Source organism: Camelus bactrianus, chromosome 1, assembly GCF_048773025.1.
Source record: "Camelus bactrianus isolate YW-2024 breed Bactrian camel chromosome 1, ASM4877302v1, whole genome shotgun sequence".
Taxonomy (NCBI): domain Eukaryota; kingdom Metazoa; phylum Chordata; class Mammalia; order Artiodactyla; family Camelidae; genus Camelus; species Camelus bactrianus.
The window spans coordinates 40,352,394-40,379,846 of NC_133539.1; the positions used below are offsets into that span (position 1 = coordinate 40,352,394).

At 39.7% G+C, this 27,453-nt stretch overlaps 1 protein-coding gene and 1 pseudogene across 3 annotated transcripts in view; one reads left to right on the plus strand and one right to left on the minus strand.

Annotated features, from left to right (window-relative positions):
- Nucleotides 1-3,412, minus strand: part of LOC105077965 (T-complex protein 1 subunit theta-like) — a 155,738-nt pseudogene extending 152,326 nt beyond the window's left edge.
- Nucleotides 2,189-27,453, plus strand: part of COL8A1 (collagen type VIII alpha 1 chain) — a 497,220-nt gene continuing 471,955 nt past the window's right edge. The window contains exon 1 of one of the 3 annotated variants that reach the window (XM_010966407.3): nucleotides 2,189-2,360. The gene's annotated coding sequence lies outside the window, so the exon portion shown is untranslated. The remainder of the gene's footprint in view (nucleotides 2,361-27,453) is intronic. The other 2 variants (XM_010966408.3, XM_074361898.1) reach the window with 2 other exon arrangements.

Consider the following 27,453-nt stretch of genomic DNA (forward strand, 5'->3'; position numbering starts at 1 on the left):
ATTGAGCACTTGTTTTCTGCTAGCTAGTTAACCACTAGATGTAACTTCTTCACCGCCAAAAGGTTACTGAATATAATTTGAAATGGGGACCTAGAGATAAAAAATTATAAATATTAAGACAAATAATCAATGTCATGAAACATCAGAAGTAACATTTGGATAACGGTTCTAATGTCAAATTTGTTTATATATGATAAAGAGCTTAAATTTTTCATCTCATATATCGTTAATCTTCCTTCATACCCTGAGCACATAAGGTTCTACTTTATTGACTCCCAGGTGTATCCAATTGAAAATAAGCTTAGTTATCAAAAAAAAAAAAAAGCAATTTGAGGCTTTGAGCTCTAGAGGCAGACATATGGGAAGATGAATATTTAAAAATGATGTCCAGTGTAACCTTAACGCATATGGTAGCTAGTATTACTATTATCCAAATTCCACTGTTGGGTATGTCCTTAGTGAATTTCTTTAAAATCCTTTTGCACAGTTGTGGATCTTTTAAAAACCAATGGTTCTTAAAAGGAGGAGGGGATTTTTGCCCCACAGCCCTGACATTTCGCTAAGTGTACAGACACTTTTAATTTTCACAACTTGGGGAGGAGGGTGCTATTAGAATCTGGTGGGTAGAGGCCAGAGATACTGCTCAACATCCTACAATTCCCAGATGTCCCCACAAGAAAGAATTATCCGGCCCAAGATTTGAGTAGTACCTAGTTTGACAAACCCTGCTCTTGGCCATCATTCTTCCTTCTTTTAGAGTCTGGTACCCTCACCTCCAAAGACATCAGGATCTAACCCGAGCCCAGGCTAGGTGTTCTATAAGGTGGCCTGACTCACAGAGTGCACACGCTTTGCAAGCTCACCAGCTGTGGTTCCACTTCTTGTCAGCTTGAGCTAGTTGCTTAACCCTTTTGAAATTCCTTTTTTAAAAAGTCTACAGGATATATATCATACTTACTTCATAAGGTTGTAGTGAACACTAAATCAAGTTTTATATAGGTACATACATGGCTGTAGATATATAGAGAGAGTTATATATCAGTAAATTCAGTAAATTAGTTCTCCTTCTCTTCCCAGGCCCACCTAGCCATCTCCCTGCCCCTCCCTTCCTCCTGTCAGTACCCCTCATCCCCAAGGCTCAGGTTCTCTCTTTGAAAATGCTTTAATTCCTTTGGTGGCAAAAATCAAGCTGGGACTAGGAAGTGAGTCACCACTCAGCAGCTAAAGGAGTTTGTTTTTCTTTCTCTGAATGTATTTCTTAAGAATTTCAGCCTTATCCTTCAGCCTCTTGTTGGTTGAATCCTCTCTTAATGTTTAAGACACACACACAGAGAGCTATGGCACCAAGACGTTTTCCAATTGCTAGGAATGAGAGTTTTTAAAATACCGAAAATAACCAGAGGGCAGAGAGCCCTGAAATCCTGTTACATAAGCAGATGTCGGAGGACCGAGGCCGGTTTTGAGGTTCCTTTCTCCACAAGCCAATCTCCGCTGATCCTCTCCAACCTTTGCTGGATTTACCTTAACGCCGTAAGGGCCTCTGGGTGCTGCTCACTGCCGGCAGCACCGGGAGAACTTTCTGGTCCAAAAGCACAGCCAGGAGTGATCAGTGAAAGGGCTAGGTTTTGCCCGCGGGTGGTGGGAGACCAGGACTTTGGGGGCGCAGGGAGACCGCGGGGATCGCGGCCATGGAGGTCTGCTACCCGCTCTGCCCGCTGCGTGTCCACCCCGCACTTGGGATGTGCTACTCCGATGGCCAGCTTCCCCTGTTTTGGCTCGACTCTGAACCCTTCAAGGTTCCTGAACTGTTATTCAGCTTTTCAAATTCACAGAAAACACCTTTTATTATCATAGCCCCTCAGATCTCACCCGCCCTTCCACACACCATCAAAAATGTCATACAAAAAGGGAAAATAATCCGATCCCCTTTTCCTTCCTTGTCTTGCGTGTTGGGCGTCTCTGTCTCTTATTGATTCTCTCTCCAACCTTTTCCCTGTCGGTGGTCTACACCGCTTTCTCTGTATCTCTATTTCTCTCCGTTCTCTCTCTCTTTTTCCTTTCCCTCTCTCCCTCCCTCTCCCGTTTCAATTGCGTCCTCCGCTCCTAACCCCCCTCGCTCCCCGCCCCTCCTCCCTCTTTCGGGCTCCTCGCTCTGCCCTCTCCGCCCCTCCCTAGAGAAGTGTCCAGCTCCTCCCGGGGCTGCCGTCCGCCCTCCTTCTCTGCCCACCTACTATGAGGAGCAGCTCCTCCCACCTGCCCATAAAAGCCAAGTGCATGTTACCAGAAGCGGATCAGAGCGCTCTCCTGGTCCTCTCCTGTGGGAGCCCCCGAGCTTCTCTCCTGGATCTTACGTGCTCAAGGTAAGATAACACTGCTGCAGGCATCTGACCTACTAGGGGTTGCTTCGGGGGAATAAGCTTCCTCTGGTCAACGTGCTTACTGTTTGGTTAGAGCTGATTCCTATGGATGCCAGATCAGCTGCTCCTTTAACCAGCAACTGGTTTGAAAACAAACTTCTGTTTGAACGGTAAAATAAAAGTTCATTTTGGGCAGGAACAGCAGCATAAATATTGCAAAAAAAAAAAAAAAAAACCCTTTTCTCCTTTTAAATCACTTTTCCCCTGTTGCTGGCTGCTGCTGAGGTTAAAGTGTATCTGTTTGGGAGTTTTACTGATGTTTTTCATTGTAAATATTTCACATATCGGTGGGGGCAAGGAAAACTTTGTCCCATTGTCAAAAATGTACTTTAAAAGAACACAATTAGTTTCCTAAAAATAGCACCGTCAAAGGTCTGCTAACAATTTTGCGATGTTTTCCAATCCCCCAAGACAGCTTCTGTGAGTCCTTTAATAAATATCTTTCCAGGTTTAAGTGCTTGGAAAAAATGATGTGAACCGGTGCCCTTTGCACAGAGACCGTAATCAGGTGGCTGGTAGATAGCAAAGAACAAATCCAAATTTACAAGCTGGGGCAGAATGTGCTCTCACAGAGCTATCTTTTCTAGACGTCCTAAAATGAGAATAGTGTTGGAATAAGAAAGAGTATAAAAGAACTCCACAAATTTCTACACACACACCTAAACATAAAGCATTTCAATATGTTTCACAGTAAGAGGGAAAATACAGGCCAGATTATACAATACTTCTGTTTACATCAGACGGTTGTAAAGAAAGATCAGCTTGAAAGCTTTGGAAGTTCGATCCCTGCTTGTCACCCTCTTTCCCTCATCAAGTGAAAATCAACCTGATTGGCACCCGATTCTCACTGAAATATGGTGTCTTAAGCTACCCTCATTTGGAAAGACTTCAGTCTTTACCTTCTTATTTCTGAGGTCTAAGAGTGAGTGGTGTGCACCTGTGAAAGGAAAAATATACTCCGTAGCTACTTCTATAAAAACAGACACTTGGTCCATGAAGTTTGCCTTCAGAATCTGCGGGCTGTGTGGGATGAAATCCTCTTATGTGGAGAAAAACCCTCTTCAAATATTTCCTCTGGGGAATTGCACAAGATGCAAACCAAAGCTGGCAGTCAGGAAACCAAACCACTAGTTCAGCCCTCAAGGTTCTTAAAGTAAGAGAGGAAAAAGTTACTTTTGGGGTGGGGAGAGGGGGTTGTTTATATTGTTTCACTTGAAAAGGGAAAACTCTCCAAAGCTTTTTTTTTTTTAAATTCTCACTATTAAAGAAAGTAGACTCATTAGAAGTTTAATTGAGGGTCTTCCAAACCTTTCCTCCTTATTGTTTGTATATCAGAAGAGATTATAAAAATATCTTAAAATTCTGTTGGATACAAAGAGGATTCAATGCTATTATTCAAATGAAAGAATTACATGTAAAATGTTCTGTCATGTGAAATTTTGCTTCATTGGAAAAAATTATTGCAAGGAGTGCAGTTTCCTTTAAGAAAATGATATAAAATTACTATTGGCCATGATAATATGTGACCTGAGCTTATTAAAATACCTTTTATCTTAAGCCACAGTGCAGGCTGTTTGCTTCATATTTGCTTCATATTTGCTGTAAGTGGGTAATCAACCATGACAAGAGCACAGGTATGGGACCAGGCCAAACCAAGTGTGTGGTATGTCCAAGCTAATTCCTCTTTTATGTTAGTGCCGGCCTCACGCCCATCATCACAAGGGTGAAAATACACTGCTTCATTCACCAGATCCCCTTGAGGAAAGTTATCTTTTCTGGGAGAATAAAAAACTGCTGCCAGTGTAAAAGAGCTCCCTGTTATTCCTAAATTTGGGGATGAAAAGTGTTCTCCCAGGGTTTGCTTCTGCTTTTCCTGGCAGTTAATCCACTCTACCAGCTATGAACCATTTCACAGTAACTGCCTTCCCTGCGTGCATCACGTTCAACACCCTAAATAACTGAGTGAGATCATCTCTGCCTGTTCGTGATCTCACTTTCCCAGGGTCTTTACCAGGCACTCAAAGTGATTCTTTCTCCACACTGCCCTTCTTACATTCATAGAAAAATCAGTGGTGGGGTTTCATGGAGTTTCCCCAAAGTCTCCCTCTTTGCGCGGGATGAGGAGACATAACAGAAGTTTCCTCTACACCACGATAACCACTGCGTCTGGACTGGGTTCATGGCTGTACCTACCCAACACCATTTCCGCAGGCTTTGAATGACTCCTTTAATGTTTCTCATGAAAGAAAAGATGAGCAGCTGCCCCATTTGACTAGAGACCTGGGGAGGGTGCTGTGTTGATTTTGTGGGCCTGCTGCCCACATTTTACATTTTCTACTATTCTCAGAATTATAAAACAATATTCTTTCCATGATCAGAAAGTGTATCCCACCTTATTTCCATTTGTGAAACAGAAATCAAGAGGAGAGGGTAGGAATGAGTGAGAATTACAGGTAAGCTGGGCGGGATGGCTCCCGGGAAGTGCCCCGGGAGAAGGGAAGGATCAGAATCTCTTTCACAAAGGCAACTTCTTTCTGCCTTTACTCAGGTGGAAGATGGGGAGACACTGAAGAGCAAAAATCCATATCTGCTCTTTTATTTTTCTTAAATCAATGAGAGTATTTCCACTAATAAGTTAAGCTCTGTCTCTACCATGCCCTTCTCTAACGTAAGAGAGTAGCTCGGTTCTAAAGACTAAAATGACTTCAGGTCTGCCCCACATAAAAACCCATAGATCTTTGCCAGTTATGATTTAAAACTATGAATATAAAAACCCTCATACGTATTTTTAATTAATGGGTGGTTTACATCAACAAATCCACCTCTCACGCTCCCAAAGGGCCCAGTGTCCGGGAACTATTTGCAAGTTAGAAGTTAGAAGCAGCTGTTTACTCCTACTTAGCCATGGTCATTCCTTTGGATCGGCAACATGTAGTGTGATCCCCCACCCTCTGGTCCTCTAAGCAACCCTCTGAAGATTAGGTCTTTCTGCAGGCCTTGGCTTCCTTCTCTTCCACCAGAACCCCATAAACTTACATACGTATAATTTAAAGAAGGTATAGCACTTGAGACTAGAGTGTGATCTTCTGAGAGGTTCACTGTTCTAGATGTTGAATGAAAAGGAAAAAAAAGAGAAAGGGAGAAAGGGAAGAGGAGGAGGTTAAGCAAAAAATGAATGCCCTTTGGAATTTAGAGAATCACTTTAGCATTGTGTAAAAAGGACCCCTTACTACCCAAAGCATCTAGAAATTTAAATTAAAAAAAAAAAAAAGATCAGTTCACAGATTGTTACAAAATCCTAAGGATATGATGCAAAAGATCTTCCAATGATCTGGCAGTCATTAACATCAGTTTACACCCCACAGTAGTAAATCAAGATTTCTGCAAAAGTTCTCCTTTGCAGAGACACAAAGAGTGAAGAGTGAGAAAGAATATTAACCACATTTCAGCACCAACACAGAAGCCACTAATCAGACATTCCACTATGGCTTTGGTAACTACGCTTGCTGTTTGAGGAATGAGGTTCTTTATAGTCTGTCCTCAAGCAAATAGATTTGCAGAAAGGGGGTTAAAGGGAGTCACACAAGGTCGGAATGTCTATAATCTGGGGGCCCTGTGTCTGCAAATCCACAAAGCCGTTGAAGTTGCATGGAATCAAGCTGAAGTGACTGAAACAAAAATGTTCCCAAGAGCTGATCATAGAGTAATCAGCTAAAATAATAATGAATTCTAACTTCTCAATGTAACATAATAGCAAAAGCCTACAGAACACCTATAGCTGATATGTAAAATGTTAAAACACACTGGTGGTCCACCTTCAATCTCCTCTATTAATTTTGGGCTCACTTCCATTGTCCTTCCTGGAAAACAAAAGCTGCCCTTCTCTCCTTCAGCACAGTATTTGCAGATGCAGTCATGCCCTTCTGTGCCACCCTATTTTTTTCTTTCAGTGGAAGAAATCTCTTTTCAATTCTTATAGATCAAGTTTCTGGAGTACCACTCATACTTGCGGCATTTCTCATTATCAAAAGTCTCATTCTTCTCTTAAAAGGATTTAAATTTTCACTCCAACAAATAAAAAAGCTTTACATTTTTCTAAACCTTAATTCATAGACCTAGAAGAAACGTAACTTAAACTTGCTACATGCCTCCAAACTGAAATGAAGTTTCAAGCACTTTTATTTACCTAGACCCTACTCTAACTTCCTTAGGTTTAAAAACTTAGAGAATCACACCATATAAATGCTGAAAGGATCCTTGGAGCTAATTTTAACTAAAGTTAATGTTACAGATGAGAAAAGTCAGGGAGCTTGATATCTTCCCTAAGCTCACCCAGACATGTGTAACGGAACCAGGGCTGGAGTTCATACAGCCAAGCTGATCAGTGTTCTCTCTTGAATAACTATAACGTGTCTTCCTCATATAATGTGTATCTAAGATGTCTCTGACTACACTGAGAGTTCTCTTGGAATGTAACATACTGTCTTCTCAGAAACCATAACTGGTAGAGGTTTGGGGCTGCAGCTATACCTCTACTACAGAATGTTTGGAAACATTGACACAATCCTTGGTGAAGAGTGAAATCACTGATTGTCACCATCATAGGGACCTTGTGTGATTATCCTCCATTCCAGGACCTGATACCCAGTAACTCCTTGGTAAATATGTGTTGAATGAGTGAGTGAAGAAAAGAGGCTAAGTGTAAAATATCCACATTTCTTACCTCCTTCCATAAAAATCCTCGTAAGTCTATAGGAACTTGTAGAAGCTCAAATCTCAAGTATATCAAATTTAAGATTCCTCTTGCATTAGGAAATGTAAGAGAGATCATTTAGCCTTATCAATGGCTAAATTATCAAGCCTTATCAAGAAGCCACTTCCGTGGCCTGCAGTACTTTGACTAGTCCTTCTTACATTTACCTGAGTTCTAGAAATAAAACTATTATTTGCAGCAGGCTTAAGATCTAGTTCCAATTTTTATGTGACAGAACAAATATGTGATGATTCCCAGCATAATCTTTCTCTTTTCCTACCCCATTGACAATGGGTTGCCAATATAACCACATAGCATCTCCCCGGGTCTTTAAGGAGAGAAAGGACAAAATATCCGTAATAGACTATCAGAGAAAATTGTGCGGGACGTAGCTGTTGAGGGGTGCAGGCATAAGAAGTGCTACAACACGGGGAGGGGGGTGTGGGGGGTGCGGGGAGGACAACAGTATAGAGAGAGGATGGTGCAGCTAAGAGGGTCCATTCCTCTGAAACAGAACTCTGGAGAGTTTTGAGGTGCTGGAGAAGAGATTTTTAATGTGAGTGATTGTCTGAGCTAAGACCCACTCAAGTGTTTGGGCGATGAAATCCTATTTGGGTCAGGCTTCTTTCAGTATAACACCATTTGAAGACTGGCTCACAGGGGTGAAAGCTTTGTATGCATGCATCTACTAAAGCTCTTCTTAACCCTTTACTGGACTTCCACTGAGAAAACAGCCTCATTTGACCTCATTTTAGACTTGACTCTGACCCAGGGTACTAATTCCACAAATGTCATGTCATCAAAATGTTCTCTGCTAAGATAACAATACAATTTTTGGTAATACATAAAGTTACCCTGTGTGGGAAATGATAAACATAGAAAAGAATATTTATGTATCTTTTCTGGAAAGACTTTACCTTGATAAGTGGACAGATGTTACCACAGATGCATCTTTCCTTTCCTCTAAAGCATGCCTGACAATTGTTTGCATATCTTTGAAATAGTAGTTGTGTTTCTGAAATGGATTTATTGTATGTTAAAATTTACAGTCTATGACTAAGCATCACTTTGAAAACACAACTTTTAAGTTAAGTCTTTCTTGAAGACTATCTTTCTTAAGCTCCCTTGATGTGTTTACATTTCAGGATATTTAGGTATTGGCATCATTTGATGTGCTGAGATTAAAGACAATTAGTCACTTCATGTACTACTTTTCCAACTCTAACTGAATATGCCTGGAAGTGGGTGTCAGCTGTTGGCTTCTCCAGGAAATAAAATGTATCAGCCTGTCGGGGAGCTTCTCCAGTCCTTTCTGTTAGCTAGATAAAACAGCTGTTTTACTGAAATTCTGGACTGTGGTTAAGGTTTCACATATCAGGGCAACTATGGCTGGTTTACTTCATTACCCAGCAGCAGAGTGGCTAAGCCGCAGCTGTTCTCGGCCCAACAAGAGGATGGCAAGTCTTCAGAGCTGGTTGAAGAGCTTTGTCCCCAGGCAGCTGGGAGACATTATGTCAGCTAGCCTCCCACTTACATGTTCCTCCAACAATCATGCCATGTGCACGCTAAGGATAAATCTAAACTTGGTTCATAAATTCAAAGTGATGAATGTACATTATTATATTTCTTTCAAGATCGGAACTTAATGATTGTCCTGTCTTAAAGTCCAGGGCTCATGGTGTTCATCAGTGCTATAAATCTGAATAAGTGGCCTATCGTTAAAAGGCAGACACAAGATAAGGCCAAGGAGTACATGGTGGGGGACACTAGGTGGAGCTAAGAATTTGTGGCTTAGGTGGCCAATACTGTTGAGGTTGGAAGAATGAGGGAAGAAAAGGGATCCGCAGCAAAAAATATGCTAATGGATCCACAATCCCTAGTCCATCCTCACATCTAGTTCCTCTTCCAGCTCCCAATTTAGTCCAGTCCCCTGCTGTTCAAATGAGTGGGGAGAGAGGTTGTTGACCAGTAGAGGGAGCCAGGGGTTTGAATGTCTCAAAATAGAAAACTGACTTGTTCCCAGAGGGTGCCTTTAGATTTGAATTTTTCTGATAAAAGACAGAACAAGTTGTCCTTTGCAACTGGTGGCTAAAATGTACCACAGGAGTGTATCACATTGTTGGTTTTCTTTTAAAAAAAATTCCCAATTTAAGCCTGTAGAATAAATCACCTGCATTTCACCAATGCCAGAAATGTCAAGGCTTGTAGAAGTTTATTTGAAGGAAAAACAAGGCAATCTTAGAAAACGTTGTTTTCCAAGGCTACCACCAGCCAAAACTAAATGATCAATTCAGTAGTCAATAAACCAAGGCAGCTGGGGGTCAGAGAGATATGAGTGCAGCGCGAGCAGAGGGCTGAGAAGATCTCATGGGTTCCAAAGGGAAGTCTTGGTGCCCTGCCAGGACTACACTCTCTCGTCAACAGGAGGTGGGGTGGGGGGTGGGGGCTGGAAGAGAGAAGGAGGCAGACATGGGCCAGTCTTCTCCAATCAGGATGGCCCAGAACCTGCACTCCTGGGTACTGATCTCTCCTGGGAGGAGCCAGAGCCTTGCCTAGACCAAAGTGAACTTCTTTCCATTGAACATTTCCATTGCACGGAAGAGTGGGGATGGCTTGTTAAGACTTGAGACAATTGCATAATTCAGAACCCTTTGGGGTATAGAGATCAATTAGGACTATAAAAAAATAAATCCCTGGCACACCAGAGAAGGGCTGCTTGCTTTGTAAAAAATAGGACATTGACAGGAATACTGAGCAATCCTTTCTCTAAGACTATTACTGATCTCAGGAGAGACGAAGCTATGAAGTTTGTATGTATACCTGTGCTGAGAATCCCCTGTTCCAGAAAATCTTCAACGTTTTAATCCCTGAAACATCTAGACTCTTTCTGGGGCCTCGGGCAAGTCATTGATCATCTGTGTGCCTTAATTTACTTAACTTAAATAGAAAAGCAATTCTCAAATAACCATGCTCTTTACCATTTAGAGACACCTGAGGTCTTGCCAAGTATTTTACAGAATGGCGCTACTTAAGCATGCATAGTGAAGGGACTGTATTCACAACACCTGGAGCTGGCTCCTAGTCTTCGTACAGAACTAAGTCGGAATACAATTCCAAATAAGCACATAACTGTTCAGGAAGTATCAAGAGCGTTTTTTGTGTCTTAGCGTACAGAGGACAATTCTACATGTCTCAAGGGGCCAGGCGAGGTCAAGGGTAGGTAGAAAAGGGAAAAGAAACAATAATTAAATTACAACTGGAAGAGTCTCAAGAGGCCTTTATGTTCACCTATTCGTATTTTGACATCGGTCAAAAGAAAATTCCTCACACAGAAAAAAGGTCTTGTGATTTAAAAGTTCTATTTTAAATGGAGAAAAGTGATATTTTAAATAACTGTTATATTGTATAAAATCTCTGCATGCCGCTTCCTTAGCTTTTTCAAAAGTGTGTTTCAAAAACAGTAATACCTGGGATATTAATGTGTTTATGCAGAAAAAGGTTCTGTGGTCAAATAGAGATAGTCAGTGAAATAATATGATCAGTTTTATTCACTGCAAGACTTCATAAAGACCTTAATATGCTATGTATTCCTTCATACTTCAAAAAAGTTACAGTAAATAGTGTGCCTTCAACTTATTTGATGACAAATCTTCCCAACCTGAGAGCATCTCTTGGGACTGGTATTCTATGAAACAACTTGGGAACAGTTTAGGATCTGGGACAAGGTATATTCAGTGATGCTAGTTAATATATAATACACATGGAGTGTCAATATAGATTATGTGCTATGTCAAACCATAAAATAAGAAACAATCCCAATGTGATTTCCAAAACCAGTTGGAAAAGGGAACAAAAGAAGCAGATGAACATGTCTTGGTTCTATGGCTCAGTTCTTTATAATAATAGCAGCAGAAATACCAGAATAATTTAAGTTTTTTTATAAACAAAGTTAGATGGGGGAGTAGTTAAAAGAGAGTGAGAAGTGATAGAAAGAAAGAAAGAAAAGGAAAGGAAGAAAGAAAGAAAAGGAGGGAAGGGAGGAAAAGAAAGAAAGGAGAGAGAGAAAGAAAAAAGGAGGAAAGGGGGAAGGAAGAAAGAGAAAGAAAGAAAAGGAAGAAAGAAATATTGGACAGGTTGAAATGATCTTTTCCTTTCCTCTTCTTTCCCAGTGTCTGGATATTGTGTTACAAATAGATAAATGGCCAACGATGTGCAATAAGTCCAGTAAACAAAGAGCCTAGATAATGTTGTGAATTAGCTCAACAGTACCTGAGCTGATGATTCTCTGTTTCACCATAACCACCATTCATTAACCAAGATCATTACCCAAACATCTTCCTTGAGCATTTATTTTTTCACTATCAATAGGGAGCTAATTCCTGGAACAGGAACACACTGATATTCTAGGGGACTATGTACATAGGGACTATTTGGTTTATCAATCACACTCAGACCTCCTGCCCCCATCAAACTGACTATTTTTTTTAGGGCCCTACTCCAGGATTTCTTTTCCCCTTTACAAAGACAATGCTGTGAGGCCAGAATTCCAAAAGCAGCGTGGTGTAGCACCCTCTCCTTTGAGAAAATAAGTAGATCACAGTCATCCAAGGGAGAAACTCAAACTCATCATAACTAGTTATAATAATAGACAGTATCTAGTAAATGTCTAACAGGACCAGACACTGTGCTGGTCTCATTATCTCTATTCTTTATATCAACCCTGCAAAAGGTGGTATTATCACTCCCAACTTAAAGATGAGAAAAAAATGGAGCCTCTATTTGGGCAAGCAGATTACCCAGGGTCACACAGCTAGGAGGTGCCATAAAAGGGAGAAAAAACATCAACTCCCAATGACAATGCCTCTGACTCATAAAGAAGGTGAGAGAATTCCAGTGGCTCTGTTCCTAGACACTGCCGACTGGCTCTGTTTTTTGTTTAATACTGTGATTTTAATTTCTTTTTCTTTTCTGTATTTTTTCCTAAAAGCATGCTGTCATTTTGGGGCCAAAAAAGTAAGGGCTGTGTAACTAGAAAAATAAACAAAAAAAAAAGCTATCACTCCTCCCTAGGGTAATTCATAAGGGCTAAGGTTTCTCCATAAATTCTCCCCAAGTGATCCCGAGTTGCTTGGCATGAGTCTGGGAAAAAGAGTGACAAGCTAGCATGTCATTCCTAAGGCAGCAGAAATTCCCATGATTATATGAGAAACAGACTAGAACAGAGGCACGTTACAAAGTTTACTCTGGCTCCACAGATCATTCTTTTCAGCGTTACCTTTACGGTATTTCATACCCAAGCAGTGGGGATGAAGACAACTTAACTGATGCCCCAAGCCATGTGAGTCGCCTAGACAAAAGTCTACTGTCTACCCTGCTGCTTAACCTGTGTGAGAGCGTAAAGGTACCCCCCACTTTTCAAAAGTTCACTTTAAGAGGCTTCACTTCTACAAAAGACCTATACTAGTACCTGTTTTTGCTAATCTAAGGAAATCCAAAGAGGATTTTATGCGGGGGAAAAAGGCAAATAGCAAAAATAGCATCAGCCTCCTTTTTGCAAGCAAGCTGTTTTAGAGGCAGCGCACATCCCCAGCAGCGAGAATGGCACTGCCAAGCTCCTTCCCTGGGAACTACACTCAGCACCAAGCCGCCATAGCTTTGAACTGTGTCTGTGAGCATCTGTGCTTTATCTCTATTTTTTGCATCCACTAGCAAGGTGTGTCCTAAAGTATTTGCTTCTTTCCTTTATGCCATTTTGTCTTATGAAAGGTTTCATAGGAACGTGCCATGTTCAGATAGCAGGGGTGGGGGTGGGTATAGCTCAGTGGTAGAGTTAGGTCCTGGGTTCAATCCCCAGAACCTCCATTAAAATAAATAAATAAATGAATGAACCTAATTACTCCCCCCACAAAAACAAACAAACAAACAAACAAACTAAATCAGCAGGGGAAGTTAGCACATAGAAATAAGTATACTTCCAGCCCTTCTTTTGTGCTGTGACAAAGATGAAAGAGGAAACAAGGTCTAGCTCTTCCCACATGGTCACTGCTACTGTATTTTTTTGTCTTTGTATTTGTACTGATCGTCCCTCTCTGCATGGGGTATTCCCCATCTGATCTGCTGAATTAAATTGTTCTCCTCCAAGATTTAGATCAGTACCTGCTGCTCTGAGAGGACCCGCCTACACCCAGATTGCCTCAGGCTGCATGTGCACTTCCCCAGGCTCCCTAGTTCTCTGTGCACAACCCTACCATGGCCATGTCCACTCTGTAATGGCATTGGCTTGTTTTCTGTATAAGACTGTGGGCTCCTTGCAGGATTCACGTCTTGTTTCTCTCTGCCCCTTCAATGCTTAGCACACAATAGAAGCTTAATAATTGTGAAAAGGGGGAAAGAAAAAAGAATGTGGGAACAAAATGCAGTGATACGAATGAGAAGGCTCTAAATATGCTTTTCTCTATCCCCATAGATTGTCCCAAGAAGACACATTCACATGTGTGAGCACACACGTACCATGTCACTAGGCTCAACTCTGGAGCTAACTGTGGGATACAAGATGAATCCCTGTTGGGATGCTAGAATTAAATACTGGCCTTCTATATACCAAATGACATAAGGAAAAATTATTTGCTGGGTAATGCCACTGTCCCAGGACTGTCAGTACCCTGCTCAAAAATATTCAGTGGCGTTAGGAAACAGAACACCTCAGCTTGCTGGTAGATCCCTCAGTCTCTGTCACCCCAACCCGATTTCCATCTCCATCCCTCTCTAGTCTATACCATGAATTTGACCTATGCCAGATGGACTATTCCTCCCCCCAACATTCTTTTTTCTTTTCTCTACTGAATATCCCCTGCTGTCCTTTACACTTGCCAAAATAACCATAAATTCAAGGTCCCACTAAGGTCTTCCTAAACATTGCAGCCTGCATTCATCCTTCCCTCTTCTCAACTGACAAGCAGTTATTATAAAAGTCACTTCTGTGTTGCCTATACCCTGTATTGAAGAAATCGGGGCTGTCTACTAGAATTTTCTGCAATAATGGAAATGTATTATAGCTGAACTGTCCAATGTGGGAGCCACCAGCCTTATATGGCAACTGAGCACCTGACGTGTGGCTAGTGCAACTGAGGTACTGACTTTTTTATTTTATGTTACTATAACTTCTTTAAAGCTAAAATTAAATAACCACATGTTGCTAGTGGTTACTGTATTGGACAACACAGAATAGTTAAGTTTTCACACGCTATGTCTTGTATCCTTGGTGAGCATAAAAACTACTGGGAAAAAATCTGAATAAGATGCTTTTTGTATCATCAGCAAATGCCATGACCACAGTAGTATTCATTAAATGTTATGTTCAATGCATTGCTTGACTACTGGGTCTGCCTTTAATAGTTATATTATCTTAAAGAAGTCCTATCCCCTGCATATACAATTTTAATAAAATGATACAGATGGTATTTGCTTTTTTTTTAATGGCTTAAACTCACTCAGAACGGCACTATATCATTAACCTGGATCCTTTATCACTTTACAGACAAAATGAGATGAAGAGTGATTTGAATTGAGTCTCTGAAAGTTCCATTATTCATTACTATTCTGTCTCTTTTCCTTTTGGGGGGGAACATGTTTTAAATGCTTTTTAAACAGTTTCAGATCTGCTGAGACATAGAATTGCTTCAGTTTTCAATATGACCTTCTCTACACAGAAAGACTGTTCCCAGGGATCTGAAACAAGTTCAGCCACCAGATTTTTGCTTTTCTCTCCCCTTGAAGCCCCATCACTTTCTGAAGGCAGGTAGTTCTCTATCATAGATTTTCCCAGAACATTTTTCACTTTATTTCCAGTGAACAACCTGAGGCTTTTTGAAGAAGGCTGAACCTCTACCAGCAGGTCAGGGGAGGTCGCAGGTCTTTGGAATTTGACAATGATATGCCCCTGGCTCTTGCTGTTTTAGCAACAGCCCTTCGGGGATCATTATGCCAATAGGCCAACCATGCAATAAAATTCTGTGTCCGGTAAAGCCAAGAGCAAAGTGATCAAACAGTCTGGCTGCAGATTAGATTCTGACTTATTAATAAGCCTTCAGAAAATAAACCAGAGTGAGTCTCTAACAGCAACAGTTTACAGGAGATGTTTAATGATTTCGGAGCTCGGCCACATCGCATGCCTTCCTTCTGACTCAGTGAGAGCGGGACAAGGGCAGAAGAGATGCTCACGGAGCCAGGGCAATCAGCTGTATCTTTTCCATTCACAGCTAGGTTTCTTTGGAGGGACTGGAAAAACCTTCAATGAAAACTTTTTTTTTAAATAATAAAATAAAAGAATTTACCCTGTTCTCGTCAGCCAGACATCAAGAAATAATTATGGGTGTGTATTTTCCTCTGCCTTGTGAAACATATCCAAATTGTAGGATAAGCAAACTTTATAGTATGGTAAAGACGGCAGTAACATTTCACTTGTAAATTTTGTTATATTTAGCAATAAAAGAATCACCATGTGTTTAAGTCACATTTGAATACTTATAAATAGAATTCTCATCTGAAGACATGAACCAGTAACTAAAGAAAGAATCCATGACTCCTTTGCAACAGAGCAAGAACACTGGAGAGGTTTGGTATCTTATTTTCTAAAATAGTATTCATTACAACCCTATTAGCAGGAGAGTGTTAGTATCTTAATTTAGGGACTTTTAAACATGAAGATAGTGATGATGAGGATGATGATAATGACTTTGTAGAAAAACTAATAGTTTATAATATGTATTTTATATACATTCCTTCATTTGAATTAGATATTTTGTCTACATTTTACACTTAGAAAGATTTAAGTACATTTTATAACATCATTTAGATAGTAAATGTTGGAAGTGGAATATGAACCTGGATCATCCCATTCCTGAAGTCCTCTTCTTTAAGCTAAGACTTAACAGTATCCTACCCAGGGATGGTCCTGGCAGTGTAAATGAGAAACTATAGCAAAGGAAAGCAGAATGATCTGTAATGGGTTATAAGTAACCCCAGATTGAGATTGTGCTTTTCAAGAAGATAGAAACCAAACTCCCAACAATGATAGCAGTTAACGTGTATTGAAGGTTTACTCTGTGCCAAGCAGAATGCTGAAAGCTTTTTTATTCTTATATATTATTACATTTTATCCTGACACTTTCCCATGAGATAGAAAACTGGGTAAGAGATTAAGTAACTTCTTCAAAGTCACATAGCTGTAAGTAAAGTAACCAGACTATGAAACCAGTAGATTCCTGAGCTCTCATCTTTTACTGCTACATCACTGACAGTTTAGCCCCAAAGAATTAGTCACCACACCCTATTAATAATCTGTGGACAAACAGGTTCGCAGTAGTAGAAGGACCAGCAACATCAGAAATGCCACTAATAATCAGCAGGGATAGTTTTGTAGGTTTGCCATACAATTTATGATTTTTTTCTTTTTTCTTCTCTTTTAATTTTGGGGGGAGGTAATTAGGTTATTTATTTATCTATTTCTAATGAAGGTACTGGGGACTGAGCCTAGGACCTCGTGCATCCTAAGCACATGCTCTACCACTGAAATACACCCTTCTCACCAGTTTATAATTTCAAATAACACACAATTCATTTTAAACGTGCCTGTAATTTTTAAATGGTATTTTTAAATCTCCCTTTTAATTAATGCCAAAATGTATGTCATTTATGGGGAAAAAACAAAACATCTTAAATCACCGATGAGAAGCCACTGGCATAAATAAAAGCACTGAATTTAGCATAAGAAGTCATGGGATCAAGTACTGCTTCTGCTGCCCAGCAGCACAACCACTCTGGGCAACATAGTGAGTCTTCCTGAGTCTTCCTTTTCTCTGCTCTAAAATAAGTCTACCTCTCAGGATTGCTATGATGTTAAATAATGTAACATATGAGAACGTGTCTGGCACTCAGAAGTTACTCAGTAAAAGTTATTTGATAATAATGACTACCAATTATTGAATGCTTGCTGAAATGCCAGCATAGTGGGCGTTTGGGTGAGTAGAAGCTTCAAGTGTTGCTTTCTGCATACTGCAAATAAGGGTGCTGAGGATCTCTTTGCCTTGTAGTTCATTTGATGAACTATGGAGTCTCCAACTGCAGTGTGCTGCTACGAGCTGTTAGGCAGTGTGCGTGATTTTGGGGCTTTTTAATATTTCTGGTTTTTTGAGGGTTTTTTGGTTTGGGAGGGTAGGAGGTTTTTTGTGTTTTTTGTTGTTATTGTTTGTTTGTTTGCTTGCACTAAATGGCACTACATCCATCTTCCCACCAGTTCCCCAAGGGAGGAAATTTCTGTAATTGCACAACCCCTTTCCATTCAAGGCCACTTCCCTCCCTTCACCATGGCAATGCCCATCACATATGGGCAGCTGTGGCATCATTGGAAAAAAGATGGGTGTCCTGGATACCTCATCTAAGGTCTTAGCTCATCCCAGGGACTTCTGGAGCTTTATGCTGCTATTCCCTGCACACTCCCATTGAGGCTGCTGGCATCCCAAATGCATCCTGGTCCCTACATTTTGATGCAGCAATAGACTTTTGTAAGTCACGTGCGTATTCCCTACAACATTCAATGTCAGCACATCAGAATCCTATCCTACATGAATTCCATTTTCCTATTCTAAAAGCCCTAATCTTTTTATCCCTATGCCTCAATTATCAAGAAAACGTTCAGTCCAGGCTCCCTCAAAAAAAATAGCTCTAAGAAGCCCGATGTTAGAATACGGAAAATTGCAAGCAATAGTGGAAGGCATTTTAGTTCATAAAGACAAAGGAAGAAGGGCTATAAAGCTTTTAAAAGACTTTATCCCTCAAGTTTAGTTATCTGAGTTTTGTTTGTTTAGTGTTTCAATCTCATCTTCACTTATTCATTTATTCAACATGTAGCTCTGGGAACCTACTATGTGCTGAGACCTATACTAGACACCTGCACTTATGATTAGCAGCTGAAAGGCACAGAAACTAATAAAAAGCCACTCGGAGCATAGATGCACAGGGAATGTCAGAATTTTTTTTCTTTCTCTTCAAAGGGAGGCCACTTTCTGTGCATTTTTCATGCTGGTCAAGGTATTCTGAACCTTCCCTGGAGCCAATGCCCTCTCACAACACTCCCATCCTCACTCAGCAAAAGGTTCTCAACCACTGTCAAAGATTTAAGCCCCATCTGACTCTGTAGGTGCCAAAAAAGTAACAATTCAGCACCTTAACAGACATGGTTCAGACATTCAACACCCATATATAAAAATGTATAAAACGGTAAACTATCTTTTATCTGGTATTCTTTCAACAAAAATTGTTATGAAATCTTAATTTTGTTGCCAACAAGATGAAATGAATAGTGAGTGTCCTGGGGATGACCCCAAGACACTGAAATCCTAAGGCCCTGGAACAGAGTCAGGCACTTTGCTTTCAATAAATGCTGGTTGGATGAATACTGTCTGAATCACTGGGAAAGAAAATAAATTATTCCAAGTTGAGTTTTAGAACTAAACTACATTTAAGGTAACTTTTCATTTATCTAGCATCCCAATTGCTGAAAACTTCAACCCTACAGAACACAACTGAGGACCAAAAGTCAGAAATGCTCAGAGATTAAAAGACAGTGGTCATTAAGCTTCGTATTCATAAGCAATTACAAGAAGCCTGCACTTCAAGCCTGTTTACTTCTACTTTGCAAATAATTCTAACAAAACTTGGTTCTCTGAGACCTAAGAACATAGCAAACTTGAAGTATCTAATTTGAAAAGGGAAAGGGGCTGCAACAAGTCAAAGTGCTTATGCCAGGAAGAAATAGAATCACAAAAGCCTAGCAATACAGGAGGAGGAAAAGAAGCTATAAAATGAGAAGAAATTCTAAGGTGCATGGCATTCGTTGAGGAGACAAATCATTGTAGAGCCCTAGGATGTTCTTGGGGGAATTGCTGAATCATAGCTGAATGTAAATATTGACATATTTAGTAGTATCTTTTAAGACTTAAGGAAATTATATATTTTAAATAGATCATATCAAAACAAATATATTTTGGTCCTGATGAGTGTAAAATACCAGCTATTAGGAAAAGTTTAATTATCCAAATGTCTCATTCCCTAAAGATTTGGGAAAGGTGAGGTTATTCTAATATGTATGAGTATGTACGCACACACATCTGCACATATGTATATAAATTACAGGAAGTAGAATTGCTGTTAAGCTAGAAAACCTCATCCCCCCAATCGGCAGTATAACGGATTAACTTTTTGGTTGTCAGCTTCCAATAACAGCATGATCAAAGTGGTTACCTGGAATCCAAAACCTTGAGTTCATGCTTTATTTTCATCTAGTACAACTGAGATCAGGGAAATTACCTCACTGCTCAGTGACTCAATTTATCTCTTTGTATAATGAGAAAAACAAAAGCTTACCTCACAAGAGTCTGGTGGACTTTGTTCCTGTTTCCAAAACTTGGAAATGCTTAATATAAATCCCAGTAAGAGCCTGGTTTGGGGTTATTACTTTTTAAGCAAACACCCCTCAAGGAAAAGATACAAAGGAAGTCAGTCTTTCTTTCCCTAATTTCTTTCCTTGCAATCTTTTCTTTCCAAAGAACACAGCAGAGAAACAAAGAGCCAAATGCTCTGACTCACGGCTTTTTCTAATAGTGTTGTGGTCAATTTGCTCCCGCATAAAAAAGGAGTCGTGAAGCTTTGAACTCTGGGTTTTGGAAGGCCAGGAGTGGAAAAACGTCTTTAGCAGAAAAAAAGGCACATTCCCAATCTGTCCAAATCTGTCCAATGCTTTGCGTTTGTGAGAAAAGTCCACTTGGGCATGCAGCAACCACTGGAGTCCTTTTCTGCTGTCAGAACTTTCTGACAAAAGGGGCTGAACTTTGCCTTTTTTTTTTTTTTAACATTTGAACATAGACTATATATTTTTAATATTATTGTAAAAGTTTATTATTTTTTTCAGTTTTTTCATTGAAGTATAGTCAATTACAATGTGTCAATTGCTGGTATACAGCATCATGTTTCAAACATACTTATACATATATATATTTATTTTCATATTCTTTTTCATTATAGGTTACTACAAGATATTGAATATAGTTCCCTGCACTATACAGTGGAAACTTGTATATCTATTTTATATATAGTAGTTAGTATCTGAAAATCTCAAACTTTGCCTTTCAGTGAAATCTTGAATCGAGTTTCTTTTTCAGAGCTTATTCATTCAAGCCTTAAGATGTTGTCTCATTTTGAACTTGCTTTTAGGGCAAATGGGAAAATGGCATATAGCTTTGTGCCTAGAAAAGCTGGCTCCATCCTTCTTTGGGAAGAACAGTTCCATGTGGTTCAGAAAGCTCAGGGCACACTGAGGGTCTTCACTGAGAGATTTCTGATATTGCAGTTGGTTATTATACCCCAAGGTTGATCAGCTGTCTTGCTTTTTGCTTTCTTGGATGCTGCTTTCTTAAAGCTTATCACAATCTAATATATTCATACAACTTTATAGTGTGTGGAGGGCTTTCATGCACATTAATTCATGTGTGAGACCTAGTATGCTGCTGACTTCTCAGTATTTTGTAGTTCTGTTTTGTTTCTTGTTTTAATTCTTAAAAGATTCTTATAATCTGAAAAAGACACATACTAAATTTTCATACTTTTTTAATTGAAGTTTAGTTCATTTACAATGCTGTGTTAGTTTCTGGTATACAGCATAGTGATTCAGATATATAAATATAAATATAAATATAAATATAAATATAAATATAAATATAAATATAAATATAAATATAAAATATTAGTATTCCATTGTTTCTATACACCACAACTTCTTTATCCAGTCATCTGTTGATGGACACTTAGATTGTTTTCATTTCTTGACTATTGTAAATAGTGCTGCAATCAACATTGGGGTGCATGTATCTTTTCAAATTAAAGTTTCTCTGAATATGTGCCCAGGCATGGGATTGCTGAATCATATGGTAACTCTATTTTCAGCTTTTTAAGGGAATCTCCATATTGTTTTCCACAGTGGCTGCACCAAATAATGTTCCTACCAACAGTGTAGGAGGGTTCTTTTTTTCACACTATTTAGTACATTTTAAAATATCTAGTGTCATTCTTTGGCTGATAATATTGAGCAGTTGGCTGTTCTTATTTGTCACCCAATTGAAGAATTTATCTCAGTACTAAAATCTCATTACCTAAAGTGCTCTAAGAACATCTCAAAAGTGTCTTTATTCTTTTCTCCTTGAGAGGAAGTTTTCTTAGAAGCACTCTCAGCTCACTGTTACCAAATACACATTTTACCTCCAGGCCATTCTGTCCCTCCTGTTCCAGAAGCTTCTCTTCCTGAGTGTCTTCCTTGACATGTTCTCATGTGCTCCTCATCCTACCCCTCCTGCCTTCTGGGGACCCCACTCTGGACCATGTGCACCGTCTGCCCATTGAAGCTATAGCGTTCTTTCTTAGCACAGATCAGATTGTGACTCATTCCTGTTTAAAGACCTTCAGAGATATTTCATGGCCCTCAAATTGGAGTCCAAACCCCATCACAGGATTTACAAGGTCTTTCCATGGTCTGGACCTGCTCATCTTCCCAGCTCCATTTCTTTCCACACCACCTGCCGTCAACAACCCAACTCTGCACTACAGTTACAGTTTCCTCTTAGAGTACCGTATCTCATATGTTTTAGCTTTCATTCACACTGTTCTGTCTTTTTGCCTGAAACACTCTGCCTTCTCATCACCTCCCAACTCCCTAAGCATTCTCAGAAACCTTCCTTGAAATTCAGAACTGGATTAGGAGGCTCTGCCATACTCTCACACATTGCCGCAGCATCCAACACTCTCACTGTAATTCTTTAATTAACTTTTATCTCTCCTGGTCTGCAAACCCCATTATGGTCTGAATTGAGTCTGTCTTACTAAGCAGTATGTTCCCAGCGCTGAGCCTAAGACCGAGTGCAGTCACTCAATATTTGTTGAATGAAGGAATTAGTGAAGGATACAGAAATCATAATCAAAGAAGCACAGCTATCAGAGCCAAAGCAGCAGATTCAAGGATCAACCAGGGTTCTAGAAAAAGTAAGTGGTCCAAAGTCTGGCCAAACAAGTCAGAAATCAAGAAGTCCTTAACAACCAACAGTGCAAGGTGGAGAGAAAAGGTCTAAGGCAGGCCCTTATCCATACACAAATTTAACAAAATTTGATCACCACAACACCCACGCAAGTCTCTCATGCTCATCCTGGGCAAACTTGCCCAGAGCGTGATGGTGTGGTACAGGGACTACCTGCCTCAGGATTCTGCATCCCCAGTAGTCCTGCTGACTCAGAATCTCACGGGTTGGGGCCAGAAATCTGCATTTTTAACCAGCATCGCAGGGGATACTCATGCACCTTAAAGTCCTAGGTTAGAAGTGGGGACAATGACAATAGCAGGTAGTATAGGCAGAACAAGAGCGGGAAGCAAACACATTTCCTGGTGGTGTCTAGTTCAGTATTGTGAGCCCCCAGTTGCTCTACACATGGTTTATGACTTGTAGATAAGGATATCTTTGCCCTGATGCATTCATAATGAACTAACCCACAGCTGGTCCATATTTGGCCCTTAGAAGTTACAACAAAGGTCGTGTGTACAGGGTTGGGGGAGGGTGGTGCTTTCATGGCACTTTAGTCATAACTCCCACTTAACTCCTCACTTGGGCCTCCCTTCTCCTATTTGGGGCATGGCCTTGTATAATCCATCCATGCAACTTGTCTGGACAGATGAATATTTAACCAACATTCAATAAAACAATATTGCCTTGTCCATGACCTGGACAAAGGGCTAATAATAATAATAACAACTATGAAGAATTCATTGTAAGCTATTACTCCTCTGAGGAAAACAAAAATGTCCCCTTTAGTCCCCCTAAGCCTGTGGTTTTTAAAACTCTTTCCAATTTTGCATTATTGTCCAAGAAAAATAATTAGATATGGATGACTGAAAAAAATATCTAGAAAGTTCTATCTCAGGAAAAGAGGTTCACCTCAAACCAACATTTCCTGTTTTGATCTTGTGTTCTAAGGAGTCTCATTTTTTTCTTTGCTTCTACATACAGTTTTGTCATTTATGGTCATGCCTGTAATCTGTCATGCTCACAATGAATCCAGAATAAACACTGATTTTTGTTACTATTCTATTATTTATAGCTTAAGATTACTCTTCACCTTTATCCTGAGACTTTGGTCTATCACGGCCCTTTAACGTCAGTACACAGTACCTTAAGTCCCCTGTAAACCAGAACGTATGTGATGTGGGCAGGAAAAACAATACATTTTGACTTTCCCAAAGTCATTTGAATCAAATATTTTAAGTGTAATTGAAAACATATTTTTACAAGAAAATAGAGCCAATAAACCAGAAAAGCTGTATGGAAACACCAGCTCCACTTCTCTGGCTTTTAATAAACTGCAGTAGAGGCTCTTAGGAACAGCGAGACACTTAGGTCCCTACATGGAATCATACAAAGAGGACAAGTGCTCATCCACAAGCGTGGTTCATCTCTCACAAGTGCTCTTTACAGAAAGTTCTAGCAGGGAAAGAAGAGGAAATATGTCAGGGCACCATGACTTTGTGTAACCTCCCTAATGTCAGTGTGCAGACCTCATATGCCTTTACATGGGTGGTATGATTTAAGGGTGGAGTGGGTGCCTTTGCCCGCTCTGATCCCATGATCTAAAACCATGATTATCTTCCTATAATTATTATTTTAAAAAATATATAACTACAAAGGAAGTATTATCCTGGGCCAGGTCTTTTTCTCAATTGCAGTGACACAACTCCCACTAAATCTGTGGGTTATCATCTTCCTTCTTCTTAGTGTCAAATGTTCCTCTTGGTCTTCCCAGCCATGAAACTGGAAGTCTATGGTGGTGCAGTGGGCCTGGCAATGGGAAGGATTCTGCGCTAAGAGATTAAATCCTTGGCACACACAGAATCATTTTGGCACACTGGCTTCTCCTATAATTTCTCTAGCTATGAATTGGAGCAGATTTATTTACTCAACTTATAAAATGTCACCATTCATTAAAGTAAATCACTTGATATAAAAGAACTAATTATAGAGCTTTTAGTAAAATTAAGTAAAAGCTTTTTACCTTAGGGCCAGGGGCAGAACCAAATTTCTAAATTATAGGTTTCTACTACATGGATGTGTTAAAGTTCCAGGGGACCTGATTTGACCTAAATTTGTTTAATAGCCAATTGTGATGTAATAGGCTTTTATTGTTTGAAGAACAGAGTAGCTATGTATATAAATATCCTTTGCAATGTCTATGTCTATGGCAATTTTTAAAACAGATCAACTATGCAGTATTGACAAGGGAATGGAGACAGGGGAATGATCATCTAAACTGGTAAAACTCTCTGAAGTTGAACTAGTAATTTCACCCCAAGAATCTATCCTACAGATATACTCACATGTTGTCTTAGAATATAAGAATAATGATGTTCATCAAAGGACACAGTCAACAGAGTAAAAAGGCAACCTAAGGAATGGGGGTAAATATTTGCAAACCACATATCTGATAAGGAGTTAATATCCAGAGAACTTCTACAATTCAACAACAAAAAGTAAACAAACCAATTTAAAAATGGGCAAAGGATTGACCAGACATTTCTCCAAAGAAGATACACAAATGGCCAACACATACATGAAAAAAGATGCTCAACATACATTAAGGAAATGCAAATTAAAACCACAATGAGATGCCATCTCACACTCATTAGCATGGCTACTATTTAAAAAAAAAAACAACAGGAAATAAATATTGGCGAGGATATAGAGAAATTGGAACCCTGTGAATTGTTGGTGAGAATGAAAAATGGCATAACTTCTATGGAAAACAGTATGGCGGTTCCTCAAAAATTAAAAATAGAACTACCATATGACCCAGAAATTCCATCTCTGAGTATATACCCAAAATAATTGGAAACATTGTCTCAAATATATATTTTTACATCCAGGTTTGCTACATAGCAGCACTATTCAGAATAACCAAGGTGAAAACAACCCAAGTGTCCACTGATGGAAGGATAAATGGATAAACAAAATGTAGTATACACATACAATGAAATATTATTCAGCCTTAAAAAGGAGGGAATTCTGATACACGTTACAACACAGATGAAACGAGGACATTATGCTAAATGAAACGTCAGTCACAAAAAGATAAATATTGTATGATTCCATTTACATGAGCTACCTAGAGTAGTGAAATTCTTAGAGACAGAAAATAGAATGGGTGGTCGCCAGGGGCTGAGGGGAGGAGAGAATGGAGAGTTATTATTTAATGGGTATACAATGACAATTTTGCAGGATGGAAAGAGTTTTGGAGATGGACTGTACAACAATATGAGTGTGCTTAACACTACTAACCAGTACAGGCAAAAATGATTAAGATGGTAAATTTTCTGTTATGTGTATTTTTAAAAAAAGAATCATGCTGTTAATTACAGTAATAGTGAAAAATAGAAAACATGCAAATCCTTCAAATGGGAAGCAGCCATTGGGTAGAATTCCATGCAACCATTGAAAAAAAAAAGTTGTATATATAAATGTATTAACTTAGAAGGACATGCAGGATCCATGTTTTGAGTGAAAAAGCAGTTTTCAGGACAACACGCTTATAAAACTGTATTAGTTTGCCAGAGCTGCCTTAAGAAAGTACCACAGACTAGATGACTTAGAACAACAGAAATGTATTCTCTCACACTCTGGAGGCCAGAAGGCTAAGACCAAGAAGTCAGAGAAGTTAGTCCCTTCAGAGGGCTGTGAGAGAGACTATGTTTCATGCCTCTCTCCTAGCTTCTGATGGTTTCCTGGCAATTTTTCGTGTTCCTTCACTTCTAGACGATGCATCACTCTAATCCCTGCCTTCATCTTTACATAATATTTTCTGTGTGCATGTTTATCTCTGTGCCCAAATTTCCCCTTTTTATAAAGACACCAGTCATATTGGATTAGGGGTCTACCCTACGCTGGTATGACCTCACTTTAACTAATTACATCTGCAACAAACTTATTTCCAAATAAGGTCACATTCTAAGGCACTGGAGGTTAGGAGTTCAACATATGAATTCTGGGGGGACACAATTCAACCCATAACAATGATCTCATTTTTTTTCATATTATAAAAGCTATACCCATGTACCTATGCATCTGTGTATAAAAGTGGGTGTGTGTGTATATGAATATATAAAGGACTGAATGGTACACATCAAACTGCTAACTGGGGTTATCCTCTGGAAAATGGTGGAGAGTGAGGAGGTTGCGGGGGGCAGTGCTTATACTTTTTATCTCCACACTTTTGAATTGATTGAAAAATGTTCCACAATCATGTATAACTATTGTAAATTTAAGCAAGCAACTTATCAGCTTTTATTGATGTTCATCAGGGTAGATGTTAAGCTGCCTTGGAGAGAAGTGGGAACTACAACAATTAAGTGATTCAAAACTGTTGGAATACTTTTCAGCCATCAAAGTGAAAAACAGTAATATTTTGTATGTTTCCCCCAAAGAGGGATACTAGTCAGTGGCAGAGTGGAAACAGTGCTACACTTGAGTCCAGACAGCCAGTAGGAGCTCCGTTTCTGGCACTAGCTGGCTGTGTGACCTTAGGTATTAACCTCACTGGCATTTGCATTTTCATCTTTAAATGTTTCTGTAAATTCCCTTGGTCTGTGTTTATTCATTTCTGGCTCATACATGCATGGTGTACCTCACAACAAAATGTGACTGAGCCTAAAAATAGCCAACGATCACTTCTCCCAGACAAAGATCTGAACAGAGGCCATTGATCTGAGCTGTGTGCTTGAAGGACAGCATACAGATGAGTCAGTGTATAATCAGGCAGCCTGATTTGTCCACTCTGCCTCTACAGAATGTCTATGCCACCCTTTACTACTGCTATGGGAAGGACAGCTTCCACTGCAAACCCGTATAACAGAGCTGAACCCCACAGACCTAAGTCACTCTTCATTCCTCTATTCAGTCAGGAAATAATTATTAAGTACACACTATGAGTCAGAACTATACCCGGCTCTGGGGATTCATTGATCAGCAAAATAAACAAGGTCCCTATTCAGTTGAATGAGGTCAAGAAAACAAGTAATTACAAGACAATGTGGACAGTGTTTTGGTAAAGGAACTGCAGTGTGCTCAGGGGAGCCCAGTTCTCTAAGTTAGGGGTGCCTTATCTCAGACTTCAAGGTTTTCCAAAGATCTCTTTTCACTGAAT